This window comes from Alligator mississippiensis, chromosome 13, assembly GCF_030867095.1.
Source record: "Alligator mississippiensis isolate rAllMis1 chromosome 13, rAllMis1, whole genome shotgun sequence".
Classification (NCBI taxonomy): Eukaryota; Metazoa; Chordata; order Crocodylia; family Alligatoridae; genus Alligator; species Alligator mississippiensis.
This window is the reverse complement of record NC_081836.1, coordinates 44,320,982-44,348,473: the sequence shown is the minus strand read 5'-3', so window position 1 is coordinate 44,348,473 and position 27,492 is coordinate 44,320,982. Positions and strand designations below refer to the sequence as shown.

At 44.8% G+C, this 27,492-nt stretch overlaps 1 long non-coding RNA gene across 1 annotated transcript in view; it reads right to left on the bottom strand.

Annotated features, from left to right (window-relative positions):
- The window catches only part of LOC109284953 (uncharacterized), an 81,737-nt gene that overhangs the window by 5,750 nt on the left and 48,495 nt on the right, over positions 1 to 27,492 (bottom strand). The window contains exons 2-3 of the long non-coding RNA XR_002092603.2: positions 9,884 to 9,956; positions 2,225 to 2,586 (exon numbers count right to left, since the gene is read on the bottom strand). This is a non-coding gene — a long non-coding RNA (uncharacterized LOC109284953). The remainder of the gene's footprint in view (positions 1 to 2,224; positions 2,587 to 9,883; positions 9,957 to 27,492) is intronic.

The window sequence follows — 27,492 nt, the reverse complement described above, 5'->3', positions numbered from 1 at the left end:
AAAGTGAAGATTAAAAAAAAAATTGCTATAATGGCCCTTTTCTCCCTTATAGGAACATCATTTCCATTCCAGGTTCCTATATTACTAAGTATTATAACCCTGATTGAACGCTATCAAAGATAATGCCATGTTCTACAGCACGCAGTTCATTACAGCTCCATAGTGTCTCAAGGGCAAAATGAATAAAAAGGAAAGTATTTCTTTTTGTCACTAGATCAGAGCTCTCCTCTGATGAATTGTGTGGCTGCCAACGGCCATCCTAACCTTACCAATAAATATCCCCATTGGTCTTGCCACTAGCTCATGGTAGAGGCAGATTCTAGTATCCCACCAAGTAACACCCTACTCGTACCTAGGCATTCAATGAGGTGCTACTGAATGTGCCTACACATGTCAAAACTAGGCCCCATAAGCCTTGTAAGTGCTCTGGGGATATGGAAAAAAAAAAATCAGTAGTTCTCTGTCCATATCCAGACCAGAGACAGGTGGCTGCAAATCCCAAGATGCAGATGTACCTGGACTTGTTCTATCTGGTTCTCAACCTTCTGGCTGCCCCACATCTCTCTCTCTGATTGATGCAATATGCTGGCTCCAAGCTCATGAGCTTTGAGGCCCAAGCACACCATTGCTTTGACCACATTGATATAATAACAGTAATACTTTGCACTTCTGGCATCAATCAATCCAAAGCAATGCATGCCTTAAGTACAATTCTCTTCATCTAAAGATGAGGACTAAAGGAGATGATTAGAGAGAGGAACACAGGGGTTGTGACTTCTCCAGGCTTGCTTGACAAAGGGCCTGTCTTCATGAAGCCCAGAGCCATTACTGCAGCTCACACAGGCAAGGCCAAGTTAGCTTTAAACTCATGGGCTGAAAAGCATGAGACTGTGGCAGCACTGCTCCCAGCCTAGCAATTCACTCAGGGTCACGGGCTTCTTTTGCATCTGAATGCTGTGCTGAACACAGTCATCAGTACCTGCGCTATGTAATTTAAAGCTAGCTCAGGTGTGTCTTCATAAACCGCAGACACAGCCTTGGACTGCAATGTCAACACTCAGCATCACAGGTGGTTCTAGCCCAGGGGTAGGCAACATGTTTTGGCTGGAGTGCCGAAAAACCCCCACAATGTCTACCTTGGAAGGTGCCAGAGTGCTGACATGTTGGAGCCCGGAGCAGCTGTTTGCAGTCTCCCAGCTGCAGCCAGCCCACGAAGCCTGGTCTGCTTGCCTCAGGGCTTGCAGCCTCCCAGGTGCCTGCTGGGAGCAGCCTGGGCTCCGTGGCTGGCAGCAACTGCCTAGAGCCCAGGCTGGTGGTGGTGTGCCGAGCAAAATGGCCTTGCGTGCCGGGGGTTGCTGACCTGTTCTAGCCTATCGAGTCAGTGCTCCTCATCTCCGAATCACTCCCTCTGATGATGATTACATTCTCTAGTGCACCTAGAAGAACTGAAGAGAATAGGGCTGGGAAGAGACATCTCTTTAAGCCAACTTTGTGCCCCTTGATCCTGGATTGGCCAGAAAACTGTTATCAACTGCTCTAAGTTATGCCAGTGACAGGAGTTTCAGTGATGGGAACTGTGCACTGTTCAGCCCTCTTTCCCTAGTCCTCCTAACTCCTGTGCGGTAGGAGGAGGTGGCAGGTACAGCAGATAGTGGACAACTGTCTTCACCACCTGAGGGTGCTTGTGTGTCAGGGAGGATACCTGCCTGCCCCTGTTGTACAACTCTTTGATGCTTCAGCCACCTGACCCTGAGAACGGAAACCAAGGTTGCTTCATAGCATATGCACTTTCATAGCATTCATTGCTTCTTTTAGCCCTTATACTTACTACCTGCACAGTTTAGCCTCTCTAGTGTTAAGGAGTGAACAGATGAGAGGAAATTTGATGCTGAACACTGTTAGACTGCAGTGTTGCTCCTTGGGTTGTGGAAGACTGCTAGCTTTGCAGGAAGTCCCAGAATGACCATCTGATATCAGTGCGATTATATGCAGAATAACACATCACTCAGTGTAAGGATGGGTGGCTGAATATGACCCTTGCATTACACTGCTTGCTGTATCTATATCCCAAGCACGGTAGTGGCAGCTTACATTCTCCATTGCAAATTAAACAAATCCCCAGCAACTCCAGAAGAATAGTGTCACTGCACTCTGGTTTCTGGTTCATGTAACATGACTTGATCCACGAAATAGATGGATTTACTTAAGAAGCTACATTACCCACCTTAACAGTATAATAAATGCCTGAACAATCTTGTTTCCATTGTGGGGGGAGATGGTCTTGTTAAGCTCTTTAGTTGCTCAGTCTTCCAACTTCCTAGTTGTTCAGCATGAGCTTTAGCTTCCCATATGTTGCACCTTCAGAAGTGACAGCTGAGCCTAAGATAGGAAGCTGACTTTTTTTATGACTAGAGACAGTCAGTGTTGTCCTCTGGCTCCTGCTCTTCTATAAGCCTTCTGTGAGCCCACTGATGTGGTTAATAGGTTACAGGCAGCCGTAAAAGAGCTGCTTTTGGGAGAAAAAAGCTGCAAGTTTTCCAGTCATTCTAGACTGCTGATACAAGGCTCAATTCTTCTTGTACTTTACTGTAAACAGATGTTAGAAAAAATTAATTGAGGCATTTGCTCCTGAATATAATTCCTTCAAGCACATTGACATTTTAAAGCTAGAATAATCTCCCATTAGCACTTTTAGTTGTATCGCTTTTGCAATTAACAACACATTTTTAGCACTAAGAAGAATGAAAAGAGCAGTCAAGCTGATTCCTGTTCACTGAGCGGCAGGATTTCCAAGTTGCTCACTTGAGCAATTTCATGACTGAGTCTGGTAAAGCATGCACAGGAAATGATGTGACCCGGGCCTGGGATTTTTCAAAGGAGTGTAAGGGAGTTGGGCACTCAAATGCCTTTTAAAGTCAAAGGGATTTGGACAGCTAACTCTTAAATCCCCTTTAGAAATCCTGGTTTTAGCAGTCAAATGGGGAGTGGATACTGGTTTTAAGTGTCAGGAGCAGATGCTGGTTTTAGGTGTCACAGCAACTGGAGGTTTACTCCCCAAGGGAGTAGTCAAGTGTCTAAAAAATCCATAAAGCGATTTCAATGCTGTACTTTAGCAAAAAACAAAAACAAAAACCGAACAAACAACAACCACCCCCCCCAAAAAAACCCCACACACGCCATAAATATTTTTCTGATCTTAAAATTTGGGTAGTTCTCACTGCAGCAGGGTATCTAGCAGCCATGGAAGGGCTTCACCTGAAGAGATGTTTGGGTATCTATACTATATTATACCCATCACTAGGGCATCTGAGCACATAACAGAAGAGTGCTTAGCTGAATGTAGGAAATCATGCCAGGATACTGTGACCCAGTCATATGATGGCAGTTGGTAGATAACTCCCTGCCTGATGTGTTGAAACAGAGACAGTATATCATATAAAGGGATAGAATGAATGCACAGTGGGCCCAATACTAAGCCATTGAATTAATCAAATCATAGAATCGCCGAGTTAGAAGGGCCCTAATAGTTATCTAGTCCAAACCTCTGCTCATGGAAGGATCATCCCAGCCAAGTGTCTGTATCACAGGAGGTTTCAATGGGATGTTGGTGACTTTGGTGGCAATACTAGGCCTTTTCTGTTTGCCATTATTTGACTAGTTCTTTTCTTATAACCCCTGCATAGCAGCCTGCCACTGCTAAATTCTTCCTGTCCCTTTTTTATTTTATTTTTTTGTAGTTTATGGCGTAACTTCTCAACGACACTAGTAACAACTCTGGCTTTACCTGCTGACGTGGCACCTACCATAAAACTGATGTCCCCTTTGCTTCTCATCTAACAAGCAGCCATCCCACCTTCCCCACCTTCAAAGACACTCACAGCCCTGCCAGGTGAATGCATCTTTCCTGTACTCTGTTTACACAGAAAGCCTAAGCTGGGAAGTCTTTTCTTTCAGTCTCTTTGGATGCATCTATCCCATGACCCTGTTGAACCTCAGAACAGCCCAAGACACAAACCCCATCCACTCAGCTTGTAACCAGCCCTGGAAATTAGGCAGAGCAGAGAGTTTTAATGGGACCTAAATGTGTGCCCCACTGCTGTTTTTTTGCCACTCTGAGGTAGTCGCTTAGCCTATAACAGGAAACAGTCTCCTCCTTTATCCAACTTGGACTCAGTCACATGGAAAAAGGCACAGTGACCATTATAGATCATTTGAAATGAAATTTGAGCATGCCAGATTTCTCCTCCCCTGCACCATCCCACACACTTCCCACCTCAGACTAGGAGTTTCTAACCTGGGATATATGTATATGAGTGTACATGTGTGAGCGTTCACACACACATACACGTGTGAAACAAACAGTACCACAGGCTCTTGGTCTGTGCTTGGCAAAGATCCTGAGTGTGAATCCCCGTGCTGCATACAATTGACTTCAGGGATGCAGTCATGGATTACTGTCCTATATATTCATTGAACTGTTGTATCCAATGCAAATCAAGCTGCTGGATGGAAGGAGAAAGGAAGCTATTATCTGGCATCCTGAAGAAAGAAGAAAAGTAGCACAACTTTTGGGTGAAAGTGAAGCTACTTACTAATGTAAATGAAGAACAAACTGGAGCAAAAAGCCCAGGATGAAATTTTGAAACACTTCAAATCACTCTCTCATCTCTGCACATCACAGGTACAGTCCACTAACTGGGTCTGGCTTTGTAGTGCCAACTATTTACAATATCCTGCTTCTGTTCAAACTGCCTTCAGCTATCCAGTATCTGCCAGCTGAGGCTTCTGCACAAGGAAAGCTGTACAGGAATGGTGCAGGACTATAATAATGTGACCACATGTTACTAGGAGCTTGAATTAATCAACTTTAAAAATTCCTCTGTTGAGCAGATAGCTAGCTTTGCCTTGGAGGTTGTACTGGAGTCTCTGGAAGAAATGGGATATTTGTACATTGCAGAAGCAGCAAAGCTTGTTTTAGTGCTGGGGGAGTGGAAGAAGGGGGGAAACCCTCATAACAGCTCAGGGCCTGGAAAGACATGTATACACTGGACTAATCAGCATTTACACAGGTGTAAAAAGCAAATGGACACACGACAAACTCTGACACTGGTGTAACTTCATCTGATCTATTGGAATTAGTGTTGCACAAAAGCAGGGGTAAAACTGTTCCAGGGTAAGTTACACCAAGGAACATGTCAGCCAGCAGCTTGTTGCGTGGAAGCTGTTTGTGCAAGTTAAACAGGCTATTTCTTGCTCTCCCATCATAGTGGTGAGATGCTACAATAACTACTGCAGGCAAATACCAGTGTACTCTAGGGGCATGTCCACAAATGCAGGCACATGCAATTGCAGCAGCTCAAATAGAAGCAGCACAAATCTGAGCTGGGCCTTTTTGCCTCAGTGCATGTGCCTGGACATGCATTTTGCTGTAGGGCAAATTGTGCCACTGAGGGCAAAATAATCCTGCCTGGCTCCTCCTTGATCTGCCGCCAGGGGGAGCTGGAGGCTGCGTCCAGCACCTGTGCTGGCCGCAGCCATATAAAAACCTGCCCTGTGCTGGCCTCAGCAGTATAAAAAGCTGCCCTGGCAAGTAGCTCAGGACTACTCACTCTCAGGAGCTTCTGGGGTGTACCAATCATTCACTAGCCCCACAAGGGGCTACTAGTTAGCCAGGTGGGCCTTAAGGCCCACTCTAAAGAGGGTGTACAAATAGATAGTAGCTTCTGCAGCCCGGCCAATTGGTACCTGGGGACACTTCCCCTTGTGCCAGCTGGACTGCTGAAGCAGCCCTGAGTTCCCTGCACCCTCTACTCACTGCAGCAGTCTGGCAGTGGGGGCTGCTGCCTGGCTGTGACCTGCTGCCACCTGTGACAGCATGTGGCCCCAAGGCTGCACACCTGCCAAATCCAGATGGCTGTATGGCCATTAGAGGCATCTGCACCTCTGGGTCAGCTGCCAGTGGGCTGTGGCTGCACAGCTGGCCTTTGTGCGGCACTACTGCCATGTGTGCCACCGCCCGGCCACCTGGGTAGCTATTGCCCAGAAGATGTTCTCAGTGTGGTGGCATACTTTGAACTGTCAAAGCATGTCCTCCTGGCCACTTGGGACCAGGTCAGCCACTTCCAACTGGGTCCCAGGTGTCAGCTCTGAGCGGGCCCCCCACCCTGGTCCCAGCTTCCTGCTCGCTCCTCCAGCCTCCCCGATTGCTCCCCCACCTGGCCCCAGGCCCCCACACATCCCTCCACCTACCCCAGCATCCCCGCACTCACCGACTGCAGCAGTGGCTGTCAGGGCCACTCGAGGCCTCATGGCATAGCCCACCCACCACGCGGTGCGAGGCAGTGGGGTTTGGCCCCAACTGCCTGGCACCCATGCTGCCACTGCCACATTGCAGGGGTGCAGCTCAGATCAGCAAGCACTGTGTGGCACTGCACACTGTCAGGAAGCTTGGGGCCACTGTGGCTGTCACCCAGGGCTCAACGCTGCTCAGTCTGAGCAGCCCCAAGGTGCCAAACAGTGTGTAGCGCCCCGTGAAACCAGGTTGCGCACCCATGATGTGGCAGAAGCAGCATGAGTGCCAGGCGGCCAGCACCAATCCCCGCTGTCCCACGCCGTGCAGGGTGGCAGTGCCATGAGGCCATGCAGGGACACTGGGGCCAGGTGGGGGGGGGCAATCAAAGAGCTGGGGCCAAGTGGGGCCCCCCCATGGTTCCCCCCATGGTTCCCCCCCTTATCCCCCCAACCCCCTACTTACCTGTCGCAGAGCCTGAGTCTAGGTCTCTGCAGCCTGAACTGCTGCTTGCCCTGCATGGGCAGGCAGTGTGCTTCAGCACCAGGGCGAGGGCCAGCCATAGAGATGCTCTGGCTGGCTACTAGAGTGGTTCTGTGAAGGACCCAAGCTTCCAGTTGCCTCACGGCATGGCCAGGGACCATGCCCTGTCCTGCTTCCCCCCGGGGTATTTTTTGATACCTGCATCTCCAGGTATCAAATTTTGCACACCCCCCTCCCCCCGCTGCAAATATGCAGCGCAGGAAATGTTTTTTTCTTCCCGGCATGTATCTTGCAGCATCTCAAAGGAGTTTGAGACACTTTTCAAGAGGCACGTGCAGGCTCATGTGGACACGCTAGGGAGGATGGTTGCATTCAGACAAAGGCCCTCTGTGCATGCGACATCTCTTCAAGTGATCTACAACATACATATCCAAGTCTGCCGGAGCCTGCGAGTAATAGAGGTGATTCTAGTCCATGACTCCAGCCTGTGGAGGAGATGATATGCTATGGAGCATAAGCAGCATACAGATAAACCCATTCTCTGCTGTGTTCTCACAGATGTCTTCTAAGTCTTTTCACAGTGAAAGGATTTAATATCATTCTTCCCATTAAATCAATGGCATTTCTGTAGCCAGATCCCTGTGTGCCATTTTAAGACAGACAATGCAACCGTGCTTAGCACATTCTCTTAAAGATAAAGCAGCAGCTCCTAGACATACACTGGGTACAGTGGAGGCCAGTCTAAACTGCCAGTTAATAAGGAGAGATGATGCAGACCATTCATACTAAGAGGCAGATTTTTTTTTTTTATTATTATTATTATTCCTGGCTGTGGCAATGCTAGGGAACATGAGAAAATAAAGATGCAGCAAAGGCAGGAACAAAAGTGTAGACTTAAAACTGACCATTATTGTTTTCTTTTTTCCTTTGCCATTAAGGCTGCAAGAGAAAGAAGGTTCACCATGACAAACAGACTGCTGAAATGAGAATGTCATCACAGCAGGTTTCCCCATTACAAGAACAAATCTGGGCAGGGAAAATAAAAAAAAAGTGGCTCCTTAGTTTTCTACCTGAGGGATACAATATTTTATGGCTTGGAAATTTTTAGCATGCAGTGGCTTTGTGAACCTGCAGGGTGTTTGGTTCTTTGGTTTTTACTTGAATATCAACATGAAGTTAGAAGAAAAGAACAATACCATTTAGGGCTAATTCATTCCTGGAGATGCTTTATCTGGAGCTGCAGTCTTCATTATCTCAGAGTCTCCTATTACTTGCTGGAGGCATGAATTTCTCACAGAAATGATCACATGAAAACTGGAAAGACGCATAATAGAAAAAGGAATAGGGGAGGGGGAGAACCTCTAAGCTTTCCCTCAAACTCGACTGCAATGCTAAAAATAACTAGACAAAAATCCAGGACTGTTTAATTGCTTCCTGAAAATTTTTATGTAAGTTCTCTCGTGAGCTTTTGTTCTGATGTCAACACAGATAACCTTTTGGATGAACTGTCCAATTTCTTCAGGCTCCATGAGCCACTGTTGTGTAGCAGAGTCAGCATAGGACAGAAATACAGGAGTGTTGAGGTCTAAGCCTTGTCGCTGCTATTTTGCCTGGTGGAACATGTCCTACATTCCTCAAGTGTGCATTTTGTTACCCCTCACTGTGATGTGACAGTTTCTTCTACTGTGTTTGCAGTGCACTTTGTCTACAGTGTGGTAGCACATAGAAGCCTGAGTCAGACCAGGACCCCATTATGTTGCTAGACATTATGCAGACATATATGTATAAAGGCACTCCCTTGCCATAAAGTAATTGAAATCCAAGTATAAGCAGCAGCAAGCAGGTATAGACAGGTGGCCTAAGGAATGGATGAGATGCTGTTGGTTAGCATAAAAGGCATTGGTCCAAATATGGAATATGGGAATGCATTTGTAAGTCTTTGTTCATGGCAAAAATCCCTGAATGCTTTGCAGTGATCTAAAAACCTGGCAAGAAGGAGGTAATTTGAGCACAGAACTGGAGGACTATTTACACTGCAATCTAGGAGTGCAACTGAAATTTCTGGAGACATAGCTATGCCAGCCATAAACTGGTTAGTCCAGGTACTGACAGCAGCATAATGCAAGCTATGGTCACACTATCTTGTCTAACTGCTCAAGTATTTACCAGGATCCTACCAAACCCACCCAGTGCTGTTGGTAAGAGGTACGGCAGCTAAAGCTAGCCCAGGTATGAGCTCCAGTCTCCCCCCGGGATGCTGTGCAGATACATCCTGAACTCTAATCTCAGTCTGGGATGACTTCTGTTACACTGAGCCATGGCATAATTCCACCTTCTATTTGTAAAACGGTATTGTGAATTGTGAGAATTAATGGATATTTATTAGTTGCTGTGAAGATGAGAGGAATAGGCATAGATGTGGACTTTATAAACCAGGCAGGTGACAGACAGCCAAAAAGGACTGAAGAGAATAAAATTGAAGTTTCTTGGAGAAAACTCCAATCTGAGCTGAAAGCGAGAGACAATCTCCAATTTAGCATTCATCAATTAGCTCTAAGGGCAGCTGCACTGAGTAACTGGAGTTACCATTGCACTTATCTCAAGGCAAAAAAAAAAAAAAATAAGGTCACAATTACAAAATAAAATAAAGGTAAATAAATAAAATAAAGGTAACATTTGCTTTACAAAAATCCTACAGTTTATTGATTTTACTTTAATTAGAAAGAAATCCCCCCCCTCCCCCAATCTACCCTCCTGTTCTTCATACCAAGCTTCAAGGCCTATTTTTTAAATGCAACTGTGAATGAATAGAAGAGCTTCTGTTGTGGGGGAAAAGGGTTGGGGGGGGAATGGAATTTTAAAGATTTTTCATGCATGTTGCAGCTGCTTAAAGTGTTGAACCAAACTTATACACGTGTCCTTTCTGGACTGTGTTTAAGAACAGTCAAGCAGCTCTTGGAGAGCAAAGGGTTTGTGTTCCTTTCTTTTAAACGTACGTATCAGCCATACAAATAAAGAAAGTGCCTAGTATGAGCAACACTGCAGAAGAGAGAGGGGATATTGGAAATTCCAAAATAAACTTATCTGCCGTAGCAATCTCTAAAACATTACCTGTCATCTCTGAGAACACTTGGAGGAGGTAGAAGATCCCAGCAGACTGGAGAAGGAAAAAAAATCTTAGGATCTGTTGTTAAACAGGGAGAAAAAAGAAATCCACGGAGATTACAGGTATATCAGCCTCCATACCAAGCAGAATATTAGAATAAATTATTAAACAGTTTTTAAGCAGAGGGAGAATAATAAAGTGATTAAAAAGAGCAAACATGGAATTGTAAAGAACAAATCATGTCAAAATCAATTTACATTACTTTCTTAGCCAGAATAACTGGCTTGGCCAACAAGGGAGAAACAGTCAATGAGAGACTTATTTTAGTATGATAAAGAGATAACTTTAATAAAGATTTTGATACCATCTCACATGTCATTGAGGGAAATGTAGCCTAGGGTAGTGGTTTTCAACCTGTGGTCTGCAGAGCCCCGGCAGAGGGGGGCGGTCTGCAGATTATGTCTAAGGGGGTCCACAAAAGACTACTATTACCAATCAAAAGTATGCATATACTTGCACTTACAATTTAAAGGCATCCACAACGCCATTAGAAAATTTTTAGGGGTTTGCAAATGAAAAAAAAAAGTTGAAAACCCCTGGCTTAGGGAGATTCACAACTGGGTGTAACATTGCACCTGAGGAACAGATATCAGTGGTTCATTATCAGATGGGAAGAAACTTTCAAGTGGGTTCCCACAAGGAGCTGCCCCAAGATTAGTTGTATCCTTATTAACAACCTGGCCAAAGAACACACTGGTCACAAGACAAGCAGTTCCTCTTTGATCTCTCAGTTCTAATCCTTAAAGGGAATTTACAAAACACCTTACGTAGACGAGCCTATGAACTTCACATCATAAACCTACTGGATACAAAAAAATAAAAATAAATCATGGACTCAATATAGACATTGGATTTATGACACATTACAACCTGCGTGTCATCTAATTCACCAGGTACTTTTGACCTTACCATTTACATCCCCCACACACTCCTCCCCTCCTCTCCTTCTCTATCCTTTGTCTTCCTAATTTCCAGTTATTTACTTTTTCACAAACTGCCTCTCTTCTACCTTGGAAAACTCAACTAGAACAGTCTCCCTTGCTTACCTTTGGCATTATTTCCCCCTTGTTCCCCCTCCCCTCCCTTCTCTATTCATTGTTTTCCTAATTTCCACCTAATTACATTCTCACTGAGATCCTGTCACACTTTCAGCTTCTTTCATTCCTTGGAGATCTCAGAAAAGCAGAGACTCCCTATGCCTGAAGAATGGTGCTTGGGCCGGAAAGCTTGTAAAAGGCTTTTTTCCAACTACTCAGTTGGTCGAATAAAAGAGATTACATCTACTCAAAGTGCCTTGCTTGTCAGAGTGTACTTAAAACATTTGTGGAGAGCATCGAAGTAGGAACATGGCAAGCTCCCTGAAGGATGAGATCAGAATTAAAATGTGATCTGGTTAGAAGTTACTTATTAAAGAGCCAGTAAAATGTAAGATACTTGCTCATTCAAACAGTGGAGGAAAGTTCTCCAGAGACTGGTGCTCTTCTCTACGTGCGAGTGGGCAATAGAAACACAGGCACCTGTAGGCTGTGTTTTTTGTTTGCAGGAGATTGAGGAAAACATTGTAAAGTCATGGGTTATCTCCAGTCATCTTTGATCCATTCTTTCTAGTCAAAGAAACATTTTCTACTTGCTCACAATGGATCTTGCAAATAACACACCCACCTCTTTTATTTTTATTCTAGGATTTAAAGAATGCCAAATTTGAATACAGGTAGGTTTGAAATGCCTTCATGTTTATCTTAATTAAAAAAGGATCTTGGGACAGGTTCTCTGTTAATGTAAACAATCATAGAAAGCAGCTGCACCAATTTACACCAGCTGAGGAGAAGCCCGAACATTTATGAGCAAGGTGCCTGTGCTGAAGTGCAGCTTTGCATTGAACATGCATATTCTAATTTAGGACACTAAGTCCTTGGCTGAGCCCTTCTAATGTAAATATTCTGTACAAAACATGCTCACTCTCTCCCACATGCATATTCATGATATAACAGCTCCTGACAAAGTTAATACTTTATGCAGAGAGTGCCATTATTAGCTCTGACTGACAGGTGGATTTCTAATCTAACTTACATATGTCTCAAACAGAACACAAGAGCTTTGATGTCAAATGCATTTTTAAAAATGAAGCTAAAATGTGGTTGGAGGGTGACAAAGGAGAGATGTTCCAGGTCCTCTGCTATTGGGTGCCACTTAGCAGCTGATGATAACGATACATTGAAACAAATATGAACAATTGTCCGTATCCATAAGCAAGCGTGCTTGATTTAGGCATGAAAAGGGCAATTAAAGAAGGAACAAGGATCCTTCTGCCTTTGCACAGGGAACAAAATGTACTTGCTTTCTTTGTGCGACATACATGCAGGTACCCAGTTAGGGGAATCATGTCTCCATCCATCTCTGCAGCAGCCTACACACCTGATCTGGCATGACAGAGCCAGGTCACTTGTGCACAGTACCCTCTTTGCCCTGCACCACCTTCTCCTAGGCGAGCAGCTGCATAGATACCGTATTGAGTATTTTGAAGTTTGCATATTAAACAACCATGTCTTTCCACTAACCCCCTCTCCCACCTCACACAGTTCTTCACTGGTTTGCTTCCCACAGCTTACCTTTGATGAGGGTACATTTCATTTCCAAATACCAAAAATCCTTGAAAATGATAGGCACTCTCTCAGGTATCCAATAAGGATGTAAGCATGGTCACATGTTCACTACCAGTCACACAAACTGCTACTGAACAAGAGGTGAGAACAAGGCAAAGGGGCAGCTTCTCATCTCCAGAAAACCAACAAAGAGCAGATCTTCAAAATATTTCCTAGTTTTCCACATACATGTTGTGTCCAGAGGCCAAATCCTTCCCTCTGTGTATTGGAGGAAGGATCCTAGACCCAAGATCAAAAGGACAGATCTCCTGTTTTGGTGACCCGGCATCTATTTACTTCCAGACTTAGACTCACTCATACTACGGTCCTGGGATCTTATTGATATTATCCTCAGGAAGTTCCAGTTCGACTGGAGAACAAGTATGAGGCCCTGGCGATCCTGCAGGAGATGGAAGGGGAGGAGGAAACCCTTGGGCAGGAAGAAACACCACATTCTTCACACTAGAAACAGATCAAGAGATCCAAGAGGACCCAGAGGAGGAGGCGACGAGTGCTCGTCATAGGCGACTCCATCCTGAGAGGTACGGAAGGGCCCATCTGTCACCAGGACCCCTCAGCACGAGAGGTATGCTGCCTCCCTGGAGCAAAGATTCGGGATGTGACGGAGGTAATCCAGGCCAGGATCATGCCCACCGATTACTACCCCATGGTCCTAGTCCATGTGGGTACTAATGATGCGGCCAGGAGAACCCCCGATCACCTGATGGCGGACTACAGTGCTCTGGGCGGCGTGCTGAGGGAGTTCGGTGCACAGGTGGTATTCTCTTCCATCCTACCAGTGAACGGACGTGGAAGACGGCATGAGAACTGTATCCGAGAGACCAACTGGCGGCTTCAGAAGTGGTGTCTCGAGGCAGGCTTCGGCTTCCTGGACAACGACCCACACATCACGATGAGGGACATGCTCAGCTGGGATGGGCTTCACCTGTCCCCCAAAGGTAAGCGTGTGTTTTCTTCTAGGTTGGCGGATCTCCTCCGGTGGGCTTTAAACTAGGCTCGTCGGGGGGAGGGGAAGATGAGGGCGGGGGAAGCTGTGGATCACCAAACCATGTGACACCCACAAGGACAGCCCAGCCTGAAGAAAGAGAGCATTGGGAACCTGAAAGCCATGGGGAGGCCAGCACTACAGAACAGGTAAGAAACGAGAAGGTAAGAATCAAAGGGCCCCCTGGGACTCGGAGCGGGGGGGCAGCAAAGGCACCAGTCGCAGGGCTCAAGTGCCTATATACTAATGCTAGGAGCATGGGAAACGAGCAGGATGAACTAGCGCTCCTGCTTGCACTAAACACCTATGACTTAGTGGGGCTAACGGAAACCTGGTGGGATTCATCCCATGATTGGGTGGCACATATTTAGGGTTATAGACTGTACAGAAAGGACAGGGTGGGGAAGAAAGGGGGAGGGCTTGCGCTCTATGTCAGTGAGCAATACACATCAACCCTCATCAAGACGGAATCAAAGGATGAGGAAGTAGAAGGACTGTGGGTTAGGCTACATGGGGGGCAAGGAGAAAGGGATTTGGTGGTAGGGGTCTGCTACAGACCCCCACATCAAGGGGAAGAAAGAGATTCGGGGCTCCTGAGGCAAATCTCGGAGACCATAAAAGCTAAAGAGGCGGTAGTCATGGGGGACCTAAACTACACGGACATCTGCTGGGAGTCACAGACAGCAAAGTCCCATCGCTCACGCAGGTTTCTAACCTGTGTACAGGACCTCCACCTGACACAGGAGGTACATGGTCCCACTAGGGGGAATGCCATACTGGATCTGGTATTGGCAATGGGAGATGACATGGTAGCGGACCTCCAGATCGGTAGCCATCTGGGGGACAGTGATCACCTAATAACAGAATTCACCATAAGACGGCGAGTGGGTAAGGTAACTAGTAGGGTGAAAGTGCTAGACTTTAGGAAAGCTGATTTCAATGAACTCAGGCAATTAGTCAAGGACGCACTTCAGAGTAGGAGATTTGAAGAGATGGAAGCCCAAGAAGGGTGGCTGTGCCTTAAGGAAACGATCCTTCGGGCACAAAGCAAGATGATCCCCGAGCGAGGCAAAAGAGGGAAAGGGGCCAGGAGGCTTCCCTGGCTGACCAGAGAAATCCAGAGCAGCCTAAGGGACAAAAGGGGAGCACATAAAAAGTGGAAACAAGGTGAGATCACCAAAGATGAATATACCTCCTCTGCTCGTGCTTGTAGGGAGGCAGTTAGATGGGCCGAAGCTACCATGGAGCTGAGGATGGCAACCCAAGTAAAAGACAACAAGAAATTGTTTTTTAGATATATAGGGAGTAAAAGGAAGGCCCAGGGAGGAATAAGACCCCTGTTAAATGGGCAGAAACAATTGGTGACAGACAGGGGGGACAAGGCTGAACTCCTCAACGAGTTCTTTGCCTCAGTGTTCCTAAGCGAGGGGCACGACAAGTCTCTCACTGGGGTTGTAGAGAGGCAGCAGCAAGGCACCAGACTTCCATGCATAGACCCTGAGATGGTGCAGTCACTTGGAAGAACTGGATGCCTTTAAGTCGGCAGGCCCGGATGAGCTCCATCCAAGGGTGCTGAAGGCACTGGCCGACATCATTGCAGAGTCACTGGCGGGAATATTTGAAAGCTCGTGGCCCACGGGCCAAGTCCCGGAGGACTGGAAAAGGGCCAAAGTGGTCCCCATTTTCAAAAAGGGGAGGAAGGAGGACCCGGGTAACTATAGACCTGTCAGTCTCACCTCCATCCTTGGCAAAGTCTTTGAAAAAATTATCAAGGCTCACATTTGTGAGAGCCCGGCAGGACAAATTATGCTGAGGGGAAATCAGCACAGGTTCGTGGCAGGCAGATCGTGCCTGACCAATCTAGTCTCTTTTTATGACCAGGTTATGAAACGCCTGGACACAGGAGGAGGGGTGGATGTTGTATACTTAGACTTCAGGAAGGCCTTCGATACGGTATCCCACCCCATACTGGTGAACAAGTTAAGAGGCTGTGACTTGGATGACTACACAGTCCGGTGGGTGGTGAATTGGCTGGAGGGTCGCACCCAGAGAGTCGTGGTGGATGGGTCGGTCTCGACCTGGAAGGGTGTGGGCAATGGGGTCCTGCAGGGCTTGGTCTTTGGACCGATACTCTTTAATGTCTTCATCAGTGACTTGGACGAGGGAGTCAAATGTACTCTGTCCAAGTTTGCAGATGACACAAAGCTATGGGGAGAAGTGGACACGCCGGAGGGCAGGGAACAGCTGCAGGCAGACCTGGACAGATTGGATAAGTGGGCAGAAAACAACAGGATGCAGTTCAACAAGGAGAAATGCAAAGTGCTGCACCTCGGGAGGAAAAATGTCCAGCACACCTACAGCCTAGGGAATGACCTGCTGGGTAGCACGGAAGTGGAAAGGGATCTTGGAGTCCTAGTGGACTCCAAGATGAACATGAGTCGGCAGTGTGACGAAGCCATCAGAAAAGCCAATGGCACTTTATCGTGCATCAGCAGATGCATGACGAATAGGTCCAAGGAGGTGATACTTCCCCTCTATCGGGCGCTGGTCAGACCGCAGTTGGAGTACTGCGTGCAATTCTGGGCGCCGCAATTCAAGAGGGATGCGGATAACCTGGAGAGGGTCCAGAGAAGGGCCACTCGTATGGTTAAGGGCCTGCAGACCAAGCCCTATGAGGAGAGACTAGAGAAACTGGACCCTTTCAGCCTCCGCAAGAGAAGGTTGAGAGGCGACCTTGTGGCTGCCTATAAGTTCATCACGGGGGCACAGAAGGGAATTGGTGAGTATTTATTCACCAAGGCACCCCCGGGGGTTACAAGAAATAATGGCCACAAGCTAGCAGAGAGCAGATTTAGACTGGACATTAGGAAGAACTTCTTCACAGTTCAAGTGGCCAGGGTCTGGAATGGGCTCCCAAGGGAGGTGGTGCTCTCCCCTACCCTGGGGGTCTTCAAGAGGAGGTTAGATGAGCATCTTGCTGGGGTCATCTAGACCCAGCACTCTTTCCTGCTTATGCAGGGGGTCGAACTCGATGATCTATTGAGGTCCCTTCCGACCCTAACATCTATGGATCTATGAATAAGTACACCCAGCAATCCTACTGTATCCTTCCTAGCTATTTGTATTGCAGTAGCATTAAGAAGCTCCAGTCCAAGGAAAAGGATCCCATTACCCTTCTGTAGAAAGAGCAAAGTGCTGGAGGTCAAGCTTCATGGGGTAATTCTGAGAAAAGAATTCCACTGCTCCTGTTTGAATCCACGCCAGCCCGCAGTCTTCATGCAATGCTATAGCTACAACTTTTTAATGAGACTGCTCCTCATTATCTTAGGGCCCAGCATAGCATGACCTCCTACCTACAGCTTAATGATGTGTGCACATTCACATATCATAGGTACACTGACACCACTTACATTGCCACTGCCTTCTTTTAATGGAGATTTTCTTTTTCCTATTCAAATTCCTCATTTGCTCATGGAACATTCCCTCTGTTGTAGATTGAACTGTTCATGCATCTAGAGTGCTAAGGGAAACAAGCCATTTCATGATCAATAAATGAAACTGGGCAGGCTGTAATGCAACTGGGGACAGAACGTGCTGTAATGCAAGGGATGTTACTCTATGCACACAGTGAACAACATATATTTGTTTCCTCTGTGTCTTTATACAATTCCTTAATCCTGCTTGAATAGTCACTAATGAGACTCACAAATATCACTAAGACTTAAGTACCCACATCATCTCTTTCACATAAAAAAATAATGCATGAGAATCCCTTATGAAATCATTGTCCTATCAACACTCAGCAATCAAAACATGTTACACTGGTGCTGTCTGCAACATTTTAAGTTAGGGACAATCATCTTTGCTGCAATCCTATTCATTACAAGAACATATTTTTGCTATTATGAGGGGAAATAGTGGCAATAAAAAAATCATGTATATAATCAACAGTACGCATGTAACCAGCAACAGTAACTCATGGCAGTTTATTGCAGTGGGGTAGCATCTTCCACATTCAAGAATCTTCATTCAATTTAAAACACGGCATAAAAACTACCGGAAATCTAATGTCTACCTCTGTGGTGTGATTTTGCATTTCTGTTCTTTGATATTATAATAGGGAATGAAAATATAACAGGGGACTCAATTTCAGTCCCCTGTTATATTTCAATAGGCTGCTAATACCAATGCATGGACTGGACAATGGATTTTAGAGCCAAAAACTACTTCAGAACAGATTTAGAACTGATGAGCTGGTTTTTGCTCTGGGTACCTTCATATTAGCAGGAACAGTTCCAAGCACCAGTCATGTGTATCCACACTAAGAAACAGCACTCACTTCCACACTGGAGCCACATGTTCTAGGGATGAGAGACAGAGGGGAGCCCATAGAGCAGAACAGAGCAGTCTGGGCAGAAATGTGGGTAGAGGAAACTAGGAGACAGATAGGAGATTGAAGTAGGACATTGCTGGGGAAGTTGGAGAAAGCTGCAGATAGAGTTGTCTTGGCAGACCTGGATCTAACTGCCTCCACAGTTAGGCTAGGACACGATAAGGTCTGAGAAATCCTGGTGTTTGAATAAGCACATGAAGAATTGTTGGGAATCCTTCATGGACAACCAGAAGTTGAAGGTCAGGGCAAATATAAATGAAAATACAGTTTTCCACCACATTTTATTTTAAAAGGTACATTTATAAATATTTTATAAAGAGTTAATAAATGATTAATAAATGTTATAAGTCTATTGCATGCATGAATAATGTTGTTTTGTTTTTATAAAAGGACTGTAAGTACAACAGTAAATGATGTCATAACTAAGCAAGCTATTGAGCTGTTGTACTCTATAACAACACATAATGGTTAATCAATTATGAAGACATCTATCACCTCTTTATACATGTACCCTTAATCATTTTTTCCCCTAGATTTGCATTAAGATTTAAGTGTTAAACTATGACCTCAGTGTCATGAAATGTTAATGATCACCATACAGACAGACAAAATAATAGTACTTTGTAGGTAGATGGCTCTCAGCTTGCTGTAATAAATGTAACTGTTATGCCTCATTAAATTTTTAAGCTAGTTTATTTAAATTGGCATACATGTTCCTAAAACAGGTAATCTAGCTCTACTAAAAATAGCATCTCTATTAGTTTCATAGTGCTTTGGACGGCTCTATTTGAAGACTTCTCTCTTTCACTCACAGCTCTTGTTTTTTCCTGGAATGGATAAGTTATAAATAAACTAGTTGAAAAAAGGTGTTTAATTTGTGAACCAAGGCATACTTCTAATTAAGCTCCAATCAAGTTCATCCATGACAGAGAGACGCAGTTTAGTCCAGACATTACAAAAGCGCCAACCACCATTTTAATTGCCATCTAACATGCTTGTTCCCCAGAGCACATGTTATTCCTTGTAGACAGGAAGGCACATAGGAGGGAGTAGCAAATGTAGGCAGGATCCTATTTAGAAACTCCAACAAATTCAGTTGTAGGTCTACATGGAAAAACTTCCAGAGCTTTAAACATTTAGGTCACATAAAAGAGTCACCAAGTTTCTCTCTCGCCCCTTTTTTTTTTTTTTTGGCAATTGATTTTGAAAAGTTTAGGGTGTGTTCTAAAGCCCTGGAAATTTAACTCATTCATCAAAGCCCAAACCCAGGTCTATTGTGAACCACTGCTGCTGAACTTTATGTTCAGTGCTGTAGTTGCATTACCAACTGCTTCTGGAAGTTTTGAATGGACCCCACTGATGAATGTAGGGCCTGCAGACCAAGCCCTATGAGAAGAGACTAGAGAACCTGGACCTTTTCAGCCTCCGCAAAAGAAGGTTGAGAGGCGACCTTGTGGCCGCCTATAAGTTCATCACGGGGGCACAGAAGGGAATTGGTGAGATTTTATTCACCAAGGCGCCCCCGGGGGTTACAAGAAATAATGGCCACAAGCTGGCAGAGAGCAGATTTAGATTGGACATCAGGAAGAACTTCTTCACAGTTCGAGTGGCCAAGGTCTGGAACGGGCTCCCAAGGGAGGTGGTGCTCTCCCCTACCCTGGGGGTCTTCAAGAGGAGGTTAGATGGGCATCTAGCTGGGGTCATCTAGACCCAGCGCTCTTTCCTGCCTATGCAGGGGGTCGGACTCGATGATCTATTGAGGTCCCTTCCGACCCTAACATCTATGAATCTATGAATATGAATCTATGTGTTGTGTGTCCCTGGAAGCAGGTCACTTACCCTGCTGCTTTAGATACATGCCAGCTCCACTTCCCGTTTGTCAGACCAGTTTCACTCTTCACAAAATAGCCTTGAATCCACAACACAACACAACCCCTTTGCCCTTTCAGGATCTTCAGAAAGGGACAATTTTAGCTCCAAGCTCCTCCCAACCCCCAATACAGCAGTTGACCCCAACCTTGTACCCTGTAGTTCTTAACTTCCCTTTGTGGCTCCACCCTCATTAGCACATCATCCCTCCCAGCTGGTCCCAAGCCTCCCAGTCAGACAGATTATAATTCACTGACCACCTGCAGCTGAGACCCCCAGCCTTTGAGGGGCTCAGCACTTCCCTATCATTCCCCGCTGAAGAGGCTAATATTATAGATGTAGCTCATACTGCAGCAGTATGTGCTTTTACCTCTGCACAAGCAGGCAGGTGTCCATACTCCTTGTTACACCACAGAAGGTGACTGCAATGAAGGCGGTATCAATTTGTGCCTGGGTAAGGCAATAGAGAAATTGTTGCCTGTTCTGCAGCATCAGTGGGTGACCATGGGCCACCTATGCTGCCCAATAAAACAGATCAGCTATGCTAGGACACAACCCAGCACAACTGACCCATTTATTTTCAACCCTAAGGGTGCTGAACCAGGAGAACAACCATCACATTTATATATAGCTGTGCCACAGCTGGCAACGCTATCACTTAAGGAAGTCTCCAAGCAAACTGCAGTTGTTTACACTGAACAGCATTTGTTCCATGCTTAGTTTGGGAAGGTGGAGCATTGCCCAATAAATAAAAATCTCCAGCATAGGATTGTTGTCAAATACTGTAATTAGGAAGAGAGCCATGGACAAGGAATAAGGCCCATCATTATTTCTTTGGTAAATTAACTTTTTCACAAAAATAACCCCCTTGTTTCTGATGCCCACCGGTGAGATGTCACTTTTAATTTTTTTCCTGTCCACTCAGTGTGGGTCCTTCACAGGCACTTTAGCACTGAATTAATTACCTCATTAAGGGATGTCTATATCCCAGTAGTAAATTAAGATCTGACACTAATTCTCTTTGGAGGAAGGGAGGCTATTTAGTACCAAATCATGCAGTTTGTTACCAATGGACTCTAAATGTTCAAATGCATGTAGAAAAATACATTAAAGATGCTTTCAGTAAAAAGAATAAGGGAAGCTGTTCTCAAGACTTGGTTTCTCTATATATCTTACAGGAACTGACAAACCAGCTTTGTGTTTCTTGGAGATCATAGCAGCAGGAAGCAATCGTGGATGAATCTGGTAAATATCAGAGGGTCCGTTCAGATATATGGATCCTCAAACAACTTACCTATTGGCAGATCAAGGCTCAGCATACTCAGGCTAAAAAGTTCACAAGGACATGGCTTAAACAGCTGAGATGTCCAACTCTACCTATCTTTGGCTACACACAGACTATGACATAGTCTTTATTATGGAATCTGAGGATCTTAAAATAGTCTATAAACTCAATAGCACCCAGGCAAGCCAAATTAAGTGAAGCTTTTCAAATCTCAGAACAGATTTGGTTTGAGTTTTCGGCAAAAGGCCTCTTAGTTGCTTTTAATTCAAATAAATCTGCCCATACATATCAGAAAGGCAAGAAGGGTACAGAAGGAAAACGAACTGGATAAGTCTCATTTGGCATGTCTACACGTGCATTAACGTGCGTTAGTTAATGCGCATTGAATGTACCTCCAGGCACTTTTACACATTGTCTGCGGGTGGTGGAGGCAATGCTTTAATTATAGTGGCTCTGAAAACACAAATTAAAGCACTGCTCTAATTAAAGTGTCACAGTGTCTTGTGTATCAGTGTCCCTGTGCTTCCAAATGGCGGCGGGGGGTTTGATCTAAAGCTTGTTTGACAAGCTTTAGTTAAAGCACCCCTACTGCCATTTTGAAGTGCAGGGATGCTGATACATGAGATGCAGGAGGTTGCAGGAGCACGGCAATTACCACTCTTCAGCAGACTTGGTTAATCGAGTCTGCTGCAATACGCTGTACTTATAGAGCACCAGAGCAGCCTCTGCGCTCATGTACAGGCACCCTCCATTGTCAGGTACTAAGAAAATGCACATTAGTCTGTCTTAATGTGCATTAACTGAAGTGCATGGGGTGCCTATACACAAATGTGGAGGCTGCTTTAAGGTGCTGGGAGCATTGGATCAGACTTGATTAAACAAGTCTATGGAAACATGGCAATTGCTGTGTTCCAGCAGCTTCCTGCATCTTGTGTACCAGTGTCCCTGCATTTAAAAATGGCAGTGGGAGTGCTTCAACTAAAGCTCATCAAATGAGCACCCTCATCACCATTTTTAAGCACAGGGACACTGATACAGGAGACACCACAGTTTTTTACTTCAGACTCTTGGAGCTTCTCTAATTAAAGCACTACTGCACCCACTCCTGAAACACGTGTTAAAGTGCCCATGGTTTTTAAGTAATGCTTAATGCACATTAGCTTATTTTAATGCACATTAACTAATAGCACAGTTTTTTAAGTGACAGTTTAATGCTCATTAAACTAAGCTAATGTGCATTCAAGCACATGTATAGACATGCCCACTGTGCAGGGAATCATCCTATAAGGAAATTTAAAAAGTAGAAGTAGAGCTGTTGGTTCATGCAGATTGAATAGCGGGCCCTGGCAGGGAGCACAAGGTGGGAAAGATTCTGAGAAGACAGCCAAGTTTCACTAGCAGAAATCTGGCCCAAATGAGTAAGCAGTTCATTCTACTGGCACAAGGAAGGAGCAAGAATCAAAAAAGTCTAGACTTCAATAGCTCTTTTTACAGAGGAGAAAGGGAAAGAAAGAAACAGAGAAGTCCTTGCCAAGCTTTGTTCCCTTTGAAGATGGAAGGGGGCAGGTAGCATAAAGTGGGAAAGATCAAAGAGCTGAGGAGCCTGGGAGAGAGTGGTGTCAGGCAGCAACAGAAAAAGAAAAAGTAAAGAGAGGCAAATTGATAGATTGATTGTTGGAGTTGTAGCTGGCTGTGTGTCAATTACTTGATAAAGCATTGGGGACATGAAATTAACATATTCCAATGGAGAGAGTTGTTTTGGTGACAAAATGTAATATATTAGAGCAAGATAGATGAAACTGGATTGAGAGGAGGTAGAAGATATTGATGGCTGAATTGATTTGCTGGGGTGAAAGGGAATTCATCAGAGCAGAATTGATTTTTTGGAGGGCAGATGTGATGTTTCATGTGAGGAAGATATGCCAATGGCAATTCAATATGCTCAGTTTTATTGGCTCAGCAGCCCATATATTTATATTTATATTTATGTGTGTGTGGGGTTGTCTGTAGTGAACTAACTGATACAGCCCAGCATGTCTGGGCTTGGAGAATCCTCTTTGTGATTGGTGGAGCCTGTCCACCAATCAAGTAACTGTTGGGAGGGGCTTTGCCCCATCCCTGCTCCAGGCAAAGAAAAAAAAAGAAGCCTTGGACCTGGTTCAAGACTGCATTCTCTCAGTCTGGCAGAACTTCTAAGGCAGAGCCCCCCAAAAGAATAAAAGGAGGTGCATGCCCAGCAACCAGCAGATGCTTTGGGGGATGGAGAAGAGAAGGAGAGGGGCTATGAAGAGGTGGGGAAGCGCTGGCCAGCTGAGCAGATGCCGTTGCCCGGAAGAGCCCAAAGATCCCGTCGGTGGGATGAGAGTGGCAGATGGCTGCAACCTCCACTCAGTGCATGGCAGCAAGACCCTGGGAGCTGCATGAGGCAGCTCAGGTCTCCAGCCCCCAACTTGGTGCAGACCGCGCTGCACAGAGGAAATCTGAGGACCCCAGTAGGGACCAAGACCCTGGGAACTGCTCAGGGCAGCTCGGGTCCCTAACCCCAGCACGAGGCTGGGAACTCAGTGCAGGAAGTGCTGCATGGCAGGTCCCCAAGGGACCAAGACCCTGGTTGCTGCTTGAGGTGGCTCAGTCTCCAACCCCTGGCACGTGGCCAGGGCTCAATGCAGGCTTCATTGCATGCCGGGTCCAAGCCAGACTGAGTCCCTGGGACTGTGCAAGGTGGCCCAGGCCCCCAACCCTGAGCAGAAGGCAGAGCCTCCGGGAGCATGCAATGGTGCTCGGGGCTACTAGCATTCAGGTGGCCCAGATGGAACTAGAGACCCGAAAGGTCCCTGCAGCAAGGAGCAGCTCAGCTGAGGGGACACTGACCACCCACATGGCCCTGGAGTCATGAGTTACCGAGGAAAGGGGTTCCCATAGGGGAGGGAACACCCTGGCCAGGCCTTCTGGGTGGGCTATTTTGGGAAGCATCCATGCTAGGGCCCCCCAAGGACTGGAAGCACTGGGGATCCTTTCTCTCCTTGGAAGTGTTGTTGGGGTCCAAACACCTAGGGCATTCTGGGGTGCCCCGCCCCCTAAGTATGAGGTACTAAATGGTGTCTATGTGCCCCGTATTGTGTAAACAATGCCTCATATTGTGTTCTTTTGAGTGCCTTGATTTGTGAGTTGGTTCATTGCTATAGTGTTATTATATGATCCCCCTACCAACACCCTGGTTGGAACATTCTGCTACTACTTACCTGTATCTGGAGCCCTGGTATAAGGTTATATAACATTTACCTAGAGGTTATTGTTTATGTTATTTGCTTGTATATCATACACACACACACACAAATATATACACACACACATGCATATATCCATGTTTCTTTTCCTTGTGATAAATTAATGTAAATGTAAATTTGATGTAAATACAAATAAATTTGTGTATAGTTAAGTCCCATGACTGTCCTGGCCTGGTTCTATAAGGACAGAGGGAAACTGTGAGCCGTCTGCAGTTCCTGCCCCAGTACACCTGCCAGCTAACAATTCCCTTCAATTGGAAAACGGGACTACATACCTGACTACACCTGGGTTGCATATATATATATTTTTTTTTACTTAGATGAGTAGGTATAATTCTTGGGAAGGTAACTCTCAGGGAAACATAGGCCCTATCCCTTATTTTCTTATACTGTAGGGAGTCACTGTACAAGTTTTATAGTGTGAATAGCATGGAAACCAGGCCCTTGAGAACTCCTGAGGCCCAGTTAGTGATTGTCTCATGTCTGTAATGCTGGGCTGCATGTTGGTGAAGGTAATAAGAATCTAACTCAGTCCATTAATGAACTTGTTTATGACTTATAAAAGTTGAAAATAAATGCACCCAAACTGGCTTACTGGAAATTGGTGAATAAAATCATAAATTCATTCTTCCAAGGCTTTCCAGCAGCTGTACTGAGACCAGTCCTATAACAGTGACTAGCACTGTCTCATTGTCTCCTTGACCTCCCTGTATCCATGTATTATTTATAGTCTTACATGGAGACTGTAAGTTCCTTGTGGCCAAAACCATCTGTTTGTTCTGTGTTTGTACAGTGCCATACACATTGGGACCTTGGTTCATGACTGGTGCTATGGTGATACAAATAACAACATGTTTAAGCTAGATAACATTTGACTCAATGCCTGAGCATAACTGCTTTTTTCACAGATTTGTTTTTGCTAAGTACAAGCCAGGCCTATGCATTTTTGCCTGAATAGTATGTGAAAATGAATATTCATCATAAGGGACACAAATCACAGCCCAAAATGGCTTGTGTGGGTTTTTCCTCTACAAACGCAAAAAATAACAGTTAATTAGGCTAGAACACCCAAAGGAAAGTGAACTCAGATGGCCAATCAGAAAGTGGCATGGAAAGTATTACCATGGCAACAGAAATTTACAGCACTTCAATTCTAATATATCAAAGGATAAGGATAATTTCACAGCTGGTACATAGGAGATTCCCTTCCCCCTACTTTTTTTTTTAATAGAGTCCACAGGTATGTAGAAGGCACTCTGATCTGGTCCCAGATGTGAAAGTAAAAACACAATTATGGAATTGAAGAATGGTATGCATGCAACTGCACCATAAAGGTGATGGTTGTATTCAAAGACTTACATTGCTATACAAGCACACACACTTGGGTATATATTGAGACGTAGACTATACTAGCTCCTCACACAGAAAGCTGGCACATTTATGACTCGTGGGTATTTCTATTATTATTTACTTATTTGTTAATATTGCACTCAGAATTGCATAGGTAGCATAAGAAGGTACCATTGCTTGTCTTGCGCAGTCCCAAAAAAGATTGAAGGATACACAACTAATTGGCATCTTTGGATGTCACTGTTGTATTCCCTAGAATGATTTCCAGAAGAAAATAAAAGAGAAAGCCCCAAGTTTTGAGGTTCCATGGTTAAATATTAGGGCTGTGTGAAATTTCACCGGGTGTATCATTTCGAAGCTGTTTCGACTAGTTTCAAGCTTGAAACAGTGAAATCAAAATGAAATTAAAGGCTTCAAAACAGCCTTGAGGAGAAACGAGCACAGTCAAAACATTATGAAAGTTTGGGAATGTTTCGAGTTTTGAAACTGGGCTTCCTTGCAGCTAAAGGGAAACTAAGGAGAGGGAGGGGGAAGGACTGCTTTGATCTTGACATGTGTAGCTGGCCAGTGACTGTGATCCTTCCCTGAGGTCCCTTCCAATCCTGGTGCTCTGGGGGAGGGATGGAAAAACAGCATAAAAAGCATTGTTTGAACTGAGCTTTCTCTGTGCCTTCACACTTACAAGTGACACAAGTTTTGCTCTGAACAGTTTGAGGTGCAGTTTCCCAGAAACCCCTGCACATATCTCCTTGAAACGTGGCAGGCTTTGTCATCTCAGCAGGGACTACCCACCCTGCTGTTTTCATTTTAATAAGAAAAGAAATTACAAAGTTAACTTTCATGATTCCCCATTACAGCCTATGGGAGAAACGTCAAAATGCGTCGAAACAGCGAAACAGTTTCGAGGAAACGAAATGGAACAGTGCTTTGAAACAAAATGAAATGCTGAAACAAAATGCTGTCTCTTTGAAAAGGTGCAATGGAAATCAAAATGACATGGTGCTGTTTTGCACAGACCTATTAAATATATATATATATATCACACACATACTCATGCATACACGCACACACATTATATATGTATATATGCACACACACACACTTTCCTAACTTGTCCCCATGTTCACAGCAAACAAGTGCAATATATTTTAATACTAAATACCATACATCACACACTTCTTATATATGTGCCCATATTCCCAAACATCTTATTTAGGATGAATCCATTAGCATTCTAGACATTGTAAATCAGGGTTTATGCAAATTGTTTTGAATAGTTGAAATTATTGTAGAGTATAAGTGATTTAGAAATTAATCTATCATGTACCAGAGGATGTGGTCTATTGGAAAATCTTAAAGGATGGTTGAAAAAAATTCTCGTAAAAGGATATAATTTTCTATTGAATTCCATAGAAGAATTGGGGGAAAAGGTCCTATACAAAGGTCAACACTTTCAATCAAGTTCTCTGGAACATTTCCAGTTGGGTGAAAAAAGATGAGATATATATGATATGTAAGAACAGGACATCTCCTTTAGTTTTCAAATATTTGAGTATATTATATATGATATCTTGTAAGCAAGTATGCTATGATTCTGTCCTAATTGGCAGCATTAGATATGAGCTAGCATGAACAGAAATACTGTACATAAATGAGAATGGCATAGTAAAGATTTGCTGCAGCATTGTTGTTTGTTTTCAATAATTCAATATGGAAAGCGCT